The sequence below is a fragment of the Fundulus heteroclitus genome, chromosome 21 (genome assembly GCF_011125445.2).
Source record: "Fundulus heteroclitus isolate FHET01 chromosome 21, MU-UCD_Fhet_4.1, whole genome shotgun sequence".
Lineage (NCBI taxonomy): Eukaryota > Metazoa > Chordata > Actinopteri > Cyprinodontiformes > Fundulidae > Fundulus > Fundulus heteroclitus.
The window spans coordinates 23,535,691-23,543,697 of NC_046381.1; the positions used below are offsets into that span (position 1 = coordinate 23,535,691).

Below are 8,007 nucleotides of genomic sequence, written 5' to 3' on the forward strand. Positions count from 1 at the left end.
CAGAACCCACAGAGGACAGGGAACCTTCCCCAGAAGAGAGAAACTGGGTCTTTGCTGATCCTAAAGCTACAGGAAGGTACCTTCATGTAGACCAGGTCCTTCAGAGAGCTGGGTGTCTGGGTTAGACGTCAGGTTCTAGATCTACGTAGGAGGCAGAAACCTTCCCGTCTGCAGATCTGAGACAGTTTTCTCTTTCTGATCAGCTTCTCCTTTGGAACGAGGAGTTTTCAGGAACCTTCCTTTGCTCAGAGTTCCTTCTGGCCTGAAGCGTTTCTTCTAAAGTAACTTTTTCACTTTTGTGCAAACGGCAACAAAGAGGGAAAGTTTTCTCAGCCGTCATCGCCTGAATGCGAATCAAAGCTGGCAGGATGTGAGCGAGCGAGGCTTTTCAACACGGCCCGCTGTTAATCTGCTGCTGACAGCTCTGAGAACGGAGGAACAGAGGCAGAAGACTGACAGACGAGTCTTCAGGTTTCAACAACACCTGAGCGGCCGAGACAAGCCAGAACCGATCCGCTGGGCAGCCGAAGAACCAAAGCAGCAGCAGCAGCGCCGCCGGGAGTCACTGAGGAGACCCGGCTTGTTCCTGGACCTTCACCAACAGAACTGACCCACATTTCAGCCGCTGGAGGAACCTCACCACGTTCTCAGAGGACGTGACATTCTATAAATAAATATATAGATATAGATAGATAGATATATACCATGATCCATGGTATAACGAGGACACACTGTGTATATAACTGATGCACCTCGTCCTACTTGACTCCTCTTTCCTATGATTACTGATCACTGAGCTGATGTGACATGTGAATTTCTCCAATGTGAGATCAATAAAGCCTGTCTTATCTTATCTTATCTTATCTTATCTTATCTTATCTTATCTTATCTTATCTTATCTGAAGCTCAGAGCGTTTAGACGGAAACATTTGGTTTGCTTATTCTGGATCTCTGGGTATATTCTAGGTTTCATTAAATGTGATCGTTTACTGAGATCCATGAAGCAGAGATGGTTCCAGGGCCGCCGCTGTGGTGGAACGTGGATTCATCAGCAACCTGCCTGCTGTCATCACAGCTCTGGTTCCGTTCAGGTTCCACTAGAACGGAGAACCTTTATGGTTTTCTTCAGCAGAAACAGCAGAGCCTCACAGGTCTCCCTTTACCTTCACTTCTACCTTCACCGCTGAGGCCTTCCTGGAGGCTTCAGGGTTCATCTCAACCAGAGCTTCTCCTAAGGACCAGCCTCAGCGCTCTGAGGTCATTGCTGACGTCTTTCTGATAATTCATTATTCAAACCTGCTTTTCATGTTGATGAATGGCAGTTAATCGACACTGATTAAAAGCTCCTAAAGGTCGCCTTAGTTCTCCAATGTTTCTGGATTTTAATCAGATTAAAAAACTGCAAATAAAGACTCGTTGGACTCTGTTGGGTTGTTAATCTGAGGTTGGATGTTCTGCTAAGTTCATGACAGTGAAATCCCTGATGGTGCAGAAAGCGCAGAACAACCAACAGAACCACCAGAAACCCGACAGCATGGACAAAAATCTAAACTCTCAACATTTCCAGAGGAGAACGTTCGCCGCCACAGCATTTAAGAAATTTACTGAGTAACTTCTGCTGCAGACTGAAACCAACTGAGAAAACTGATGAGGTGAAAATCCAAGAACAAATCAAGATTTGTGGTCAGCAAGGGAAATTAGGAGCAGGTTACTGAGACACGTTAAGAATGAGCAGGAAAAGCATCTTAGAAAATTAGAAAGCAGCAGGAATGAGGAAAATCGATCCGGATCCGGAGACGAATGAGGAAAAGATAACGGGAAAACCAGGATAGAGGAGGAGTTTCAGACAGATGGAGGGGAAACGAGGAGAAAATTAAAATGCAGAGCAGAAAGTGCTGGAGCTGCTGTGAAAGCAGCATCTTGTTATCATGATCGGTCCACAGCGCAGCAGCAGATGCTCCGGCAGATATTAGCAGATATTGACCCTCGCTTTCTCTCCAGCCGCCTGTTTACCTCTGAGGGACGAGCAGCAGGACCACGGCTGACCTTCAGAACGAAAACTGAGGAAACTGCTCCAAATTCATTAGATGAGTGCGTAGAAAAAAAACCCGCCACACTTTTCACATTTTCACGATTCCTGCCATTCCAACCCCCTTCTCCACCGTTCTGCCACATTCCTACAATTTCTTAGATTTCACGTAGAAATCTGAAGTGGGCTATAATTTGCATACTCAGACATCTCAGATGTAAAAGGTTCAGTATGGTTCCTGCTGCTATTCATGGGGAGCATCAGTATTTTCATAAATCAAAGGATTTTGGTCTTAGAAAAGATCACTGAAAGCCTGAAAACAGCTGGTCGCAGGAATCAGGTTTCATTTTACAGGATGTCTAAGTTCTCCGTTTCTAATTCACAACATTTCCCAAAACTGCTTCTGAAGGCCTGGAAAGCTGGTCAGTAAATCTAAAGAAATGTGCAGCTGATGCATCATTACCACAATTCACTGAGGATGACGGTTTCTTCTGCTCTGCAGCACAGCTGATGCACTTTCCAAATCAATGCATTAAAATGTGAAATGTCTTAAACTGAAAGCCAATCATCAGTAGAGATGCACTCGTGATGTTTTTCTTAAAATACATAACTTATTAATTACATGAAGTCATTAATAAGACACTAAGATTCAGTCAATGAGCAAAAACCGAATAATCTTGTCAAGCTGCAGTATTACATCAAACTGTCAACTATAATATCAAAGCTGCATCATGTCCATTTAAACTTCATCTCATGTGATACGCTTCATATTTTTTAACTTCCCGTATGAGTTGCATGTTCTGCATCAAAACAACAGCAGACAGGTGATAAAACAAATCCTGGTTTTATATCGCTGAAGATTTCAAAGGTTTTCTGCTCCGTGGTTGTTGTGACTCACCAGTCGCTGCAGGATCCTCTTGCTTTTGTCGTCGGTGCAGTAGTCGGACAGAATCCTCCTGTGGACCAGAACCAGGCCGTTGAGGAAGAGCCAGGAGCCAAACCAGAGCAGAGCAAAGACCAGGGTGCCGCGGCGGGACCAGAGCCTGAGTCCCAGCCACCTCAGAAGGCACAGTCCGCCTCCACAGAGTCCTCCGCCTGATCCTGATCCTCCAGGGATCATGATGACGTCCCGATCAGTTCTGACCCCGCTGAAGGCTCAGCCGACTCTGAGGTAGTTATAAATCCTCCTCTATGTCAGGAGGAGCTCAGATCAAAGCTAAATATCATTTATTGAGCTTTGGTGAAAATAGCGATATCATCTGCATATTGTGTTATATTAATGCCGGTTTTCCTCTCCTGATGATCTCCATGATGCTCCTTTGACAGGCAGGCTGAAAATTATAAAGGTCCTTATTAATACTAAGAATACTGAATATTATCCCTTGTTTTTGTCAACTGCTACTTTAACAAAATTCTGCTTTGAAACTGCAGAACATGGAAAGAATCCAGTGCAATCATACGTAGCTGATCTGTTCATCGTCCAGCTTGAATCTGAAGGCTCTTCTGCACAATTAGTCTGTTTTCATGCTCAGATCTGCTTTGTTTAATATCAGAAAGTTGATTTTATTTACTCAGCAAATGTTCTTTATTCAGAGGCGTTCCTGTTCCGTCAGTATTTCCTAGAAATAGAGGCTCCACTCTGCATTTTTTACTGACAGGTTGGCATCCAGCCACTAAAAAATGAATTTAAAAAACAAAAAAAGACATTATGGAGGAAGGATGTGTGAGACGCTGCAGAATATCCTGGAATCTTTCTTCTTAACTTGACCTACAAAGACACAAACAGACATTTTTTTTTTATCTCTGCAGAAACAAATCAAACCCCAACAAGAACAACATTTGAACTCATTACATTGGCTTTTATAAATTTCCCTTTCAGGCTCGTTTTTCAAAAGGATCTTTAGCTGAAAAACCAACTTTAGAGCGTTGATCGTTCACAGCAGGTTCAGAAAACAAGCCTGTTTTCCTTCTGAGGCTTCAGAGATTAAATTCTTTCCTCTGGTTCCCAAACATCCAAAAGAAAATTGAAGAAAGCTGCTGCTCTGTTTTCAAGCTTCTTCTTGGTCCGGGGTTTGGTTTGTTCAGCCTTCATTATTTCCTGATGTGGCTGTGGTCGCTTCACTGAAGCATCCAAACCTTTAACTGGAGCAAAAAACAGCCAGACCACCGGAGAACCACTGGAGAACCACCAGGGAACCACCAGAGAACCACCGGAGAACCACCAGAGAACCACCAGAGAACCATCAGAGAACCATCAGAAAACCACCAGAGAACCACTGGATTCCCTCCAGTAGTTTACGGCGTTTCCGTCCACACAGGAAAACTTCAGCTGAGCGAACTAAAGCTGAACCTCTGAAGGAAAAATGAAACCAGGAGAGGTTCGTCCATCGTCTGGCTCCTAAAATACCCGCATTAGTCTCTGTGATGATGGGGGCCTGGGGTGGGGGGGGGGGGGGGGGGGGGGGGCAGACAGCTGCTCCATAACGGCCCCTCAGGGACAAAGATGGACTGTAGCTGCTTCTCATAATCTGCAGGTTTTATCTGAGCTGCAGAAATTAACTTTAAATAGTCCTAAAAGTTTCCACTCATTCATCATGAACTCTTCTAGTCAGGAGGAGTTTATTATTAGAACAATTACTTCATCATAAGCGCTGGACTTTCTATCCCATCAATTAAAACTCTAATCATTTATAATTTTTTTAATGTAGGCCTACAGCATGAACAAATACATATATACTGTTTATATCATATTAAATTGTTTAATATAAACAGCTGAGATCATTTTATGCCAGAAAGCACAAAGCCGGGTGTTGTTCCATAAAACCTGCAACACGTTTAGTTCCTCTTTATTTCTGACCTTTAATCCTTATAAATGTTTCTATTTTTTGCTTAACATCAAATTTTACATTTTAACATCACTAATAAAATTCCTGGCTTTGTAATTTATTCCCTCTTATTCAAGGTTTCCTGTTTTATTTCCTCGGTGTAACAGTCGGTAGAGTCTAATTCCTGGATCAGGCCTGGATTTCCTTCTCGGCGGGAAAAGTTCTGCTGAAACCAAAGAAAATGTTTCTGTGCTTCTTAAAGCTGAACATCTGCTTTTCTCAATTTAAATGATTGTTTCTGAGAACCTTGTTGAGAGCGACAGATTCTGTTTCTGTGGGGAATAAAATGATCCGTCTCTTTGGTTCTGAAGCCGATCGGCTTTAACAGCACCAGTGAGAGAAGAAACGGCAACAAGATAAAAAATGAGTTTATAAATCAGAAAACTGAAAAGCAGGTCAAAGCTGGATTGAGTTGAAATAAAGAAAATGTTCACAGATCTTCCAGGTAACCCTGTTAATGAAGCCGGTGTAACTTTTAATAAGTTTGGTTAATGTTTGGCTTCAGAAACACAAACTAGTCCGTCGGTTCTGGTCGGTTTGGTTCCTTCTGAGGTTTTTCATTCCTTTTCTTTGCTGGATTTCTCTAAAGTACAGTTCTACATATTTGGACGTTGTATATTTATTTATACTGAGTTTGAACAATTGTGGTAAATATTTACTGTTGTTTTAATACTTTCTAAATACATTGTTCTCCCAGTTTCAGGTTTTTTATGCATGAAATTCTCTTCCTCAGTAATTGCTTTGCAGCCGTTATTAATCACCTTCTGTCTCTGTGTTCAGTTTAAGTTTAGTTACTGTTCTTTCTTACAATTCTCTTTCTGTTTCAGACTGTTTGGTGTCATCAAGTCAATTTCAGTGTCAACTTTATTTTTTATTTTTATTTTTTTGCAAAAAAACTAGTTGCAGCAAAATGCTGCACGGCAGGAACAAAATCACTGGACTTGTAAAGAAAAACAAATGTGCAGAAAACATGACTAAAGAATGCATTAAAATAAAAGAAATAAAATTATGTGAAAACAGAAACAGTTAAGGTATCAAGTCCTGTTAAACTAAAAGGCCAAGCAGTAGAGGTGAGTCTTTAAAAGCACCATATGGGTCTGGAGGTTCTGAGCAGCTCCTGCATGGACCGTAGATTATTCAACATTTTGCTTTTCTTGTTTCTTTTTGGACTGACTGAGCGACTCTGATGGCAGAAAGTCAGAACTTTGCTTCTGCTGCAGCTTTCTGGAGGACAGCAACATGACTGGAGTCCAGCAGATTCCAGCAGAAGTTCTGCAGAAGTTCTGCAGATCTCCTGCAGCTCCAGCAGGTTGTCCCTCTCAGCTCCGTCAGTCCGGTCTGACAGCGACAAGTCGAGCTTCTCGTCTCATTTTTAGAGTTTGTGCCTCTGAAGCAGCGAGGAAAGCTGAAGTCTGAAGCCTGCCTCTCATGTTTCAGGTCATAAACCGAAGGAAGCACAAACTACGACACGTTTGTGTGGAAATATTTACCTTTCAATGAATTGTGGGAATAATGTGGAGGAGCTGTTTGCTTACCGTTCAGTAAATGGAGAGTGGAAACAGGTGTTGACATGTTTCCAGGCTCCCAAATGCTCCTCAGATGCTTTCTGCTCCCAAAACGATGAAACCTCCACAGCCAGGAAGGCTGAAGCTTGATTCTTACAGGAAAACTTTTAGTTTTCTGATGGATCCAGAAGGAAAGTCCAGACTCAGATTCCAGGTGGAGGAGATGCTGCCAAAACTTTTCTCCTGGTTTCTCTAAACCTCTGATGATTCCACAGATTCCAGAATAAAGCCTCTGATGGTGACCGGATCCTTCAGCTGCTGAGGTTCAGCTCCGGCTGCGTGGATCAGGAATAACTGCTGGGAATCCTGCCAGCATCCTGGAAGCTTGCTCTGTCTCTGAGGAGTTACCTCTGCAGCAGCTCAGCCCGACCTGTGAGGAACCAGGACTGCTCCTTCCAGCTGGACCTCCTAAATGCCTCCCATGGTTCTGGGTCACCTCTCCCTCTGTGACCCGGAGCGTAATGCGAGCCGGGCTGGATCCTGACCCGGGCAGCAGCAGGAGGAGCAGGTCTCCTCAGCCAGAGAGATGCAGCTCTGAGGAGCCCAGCAGAACCGTCAGGCAGCCTGAGAGGCTCCGGGCGGAGAGTGGTGTTCCTCCTGTTCCTCCTCCTCCTGGTCTGACGCTCCACGCTGGGAGAGAGAGAGAGAGGGAGAGGGAGGGAGGGAGGGAGGGAGGGAGGGAGGTGTGTGTCGCGCTCAGGCTTGTTCCTGCAGCCTCATTCCTCTCTGTTTGTTCCCTTCACTGCAGCAACCAGAACCTGATCCGCTCTGCAGCTTCAGGGGATTCAGTCCCTGCTGCAGCAGAAACCAGCGTCTGCATGAAGTTTCAGGGTGTTTTCACACGAAGGAGGGACCCCGCCTCCTTTAAAGTAACCCCATCATCATGGCAGCAGCAGCTGAAAGCGGACAGCCTGTCGCTGAAAGAACCAACAAAGTTCTGCAAAGATCAGCAGAAGACGCTCCATGGGGCTGAGATGCCTTCAGGGCTGAGAGACGCTTTGAAATCTGCTCTGATGAGAGAACAGGAGAGGAAGAGGAGAGGAAGAGGTGAGGAAGAGGCAGAATCAGTGAGAATTACACTGATACTAAAGCTCAATCTAATGGTTTTATCCACCAGGGAAAAAAAAAACAAATAAAAACCCAGAACCAGATCAGCCAAGAGCAAACATGAACTTTTATTTGTGTTTTCCTGCTGCTGGTGAATAAATGAAGCAGAAAATGAACGTTGATGGTTCTCTAACATCATAAACAGCTTAGTAACACTTTACTGCCTGATCCAGCTAATTGTAAAGAAACGTTTTTTAAAAAAGAAAATCCTTTTTGGTTGCTTTTTAAAAAAAAAGTCAGGTTTACACATTTTCTTCATCATTTTCCTCATGTTTCTGCATTTTTATATACGATGTGTAAATTATATTCATTTGCATGTTTCAACTTTTATGTTCAGGAACATACGGACTTTGTTGAAGAGGTGGAGGTCTCAAAAATCTGGGAAAATATAAAAACAGCATATTTATGAAAGAAATAATAA

At 43.4% G+C, this 8,007-nt stretch overlaps 1 long non-coding RNA gene across 1 annotated transcript; it reads right to left on the minus strand.

Moving 5' to 3' along the window:
* Positions 1–3,557: 3,557 nt before the first annotated feature.
* On the minus strand, positions 3,558–7,115 carry LOC118556875. Its single transcript, XR_004927437.1, has 2 exons — positions 6,450–7,115; positions 3,558–3,797 (listed from the first exon to the last, which is right to left on the minus strand). It is a non-coding gene; the product is annotated as an uncharacterized LOC118556875 (long non-coding RNA).
* Between the last annotated feature and the right edge of the window lie 892 nt (positions 7,116–8,007).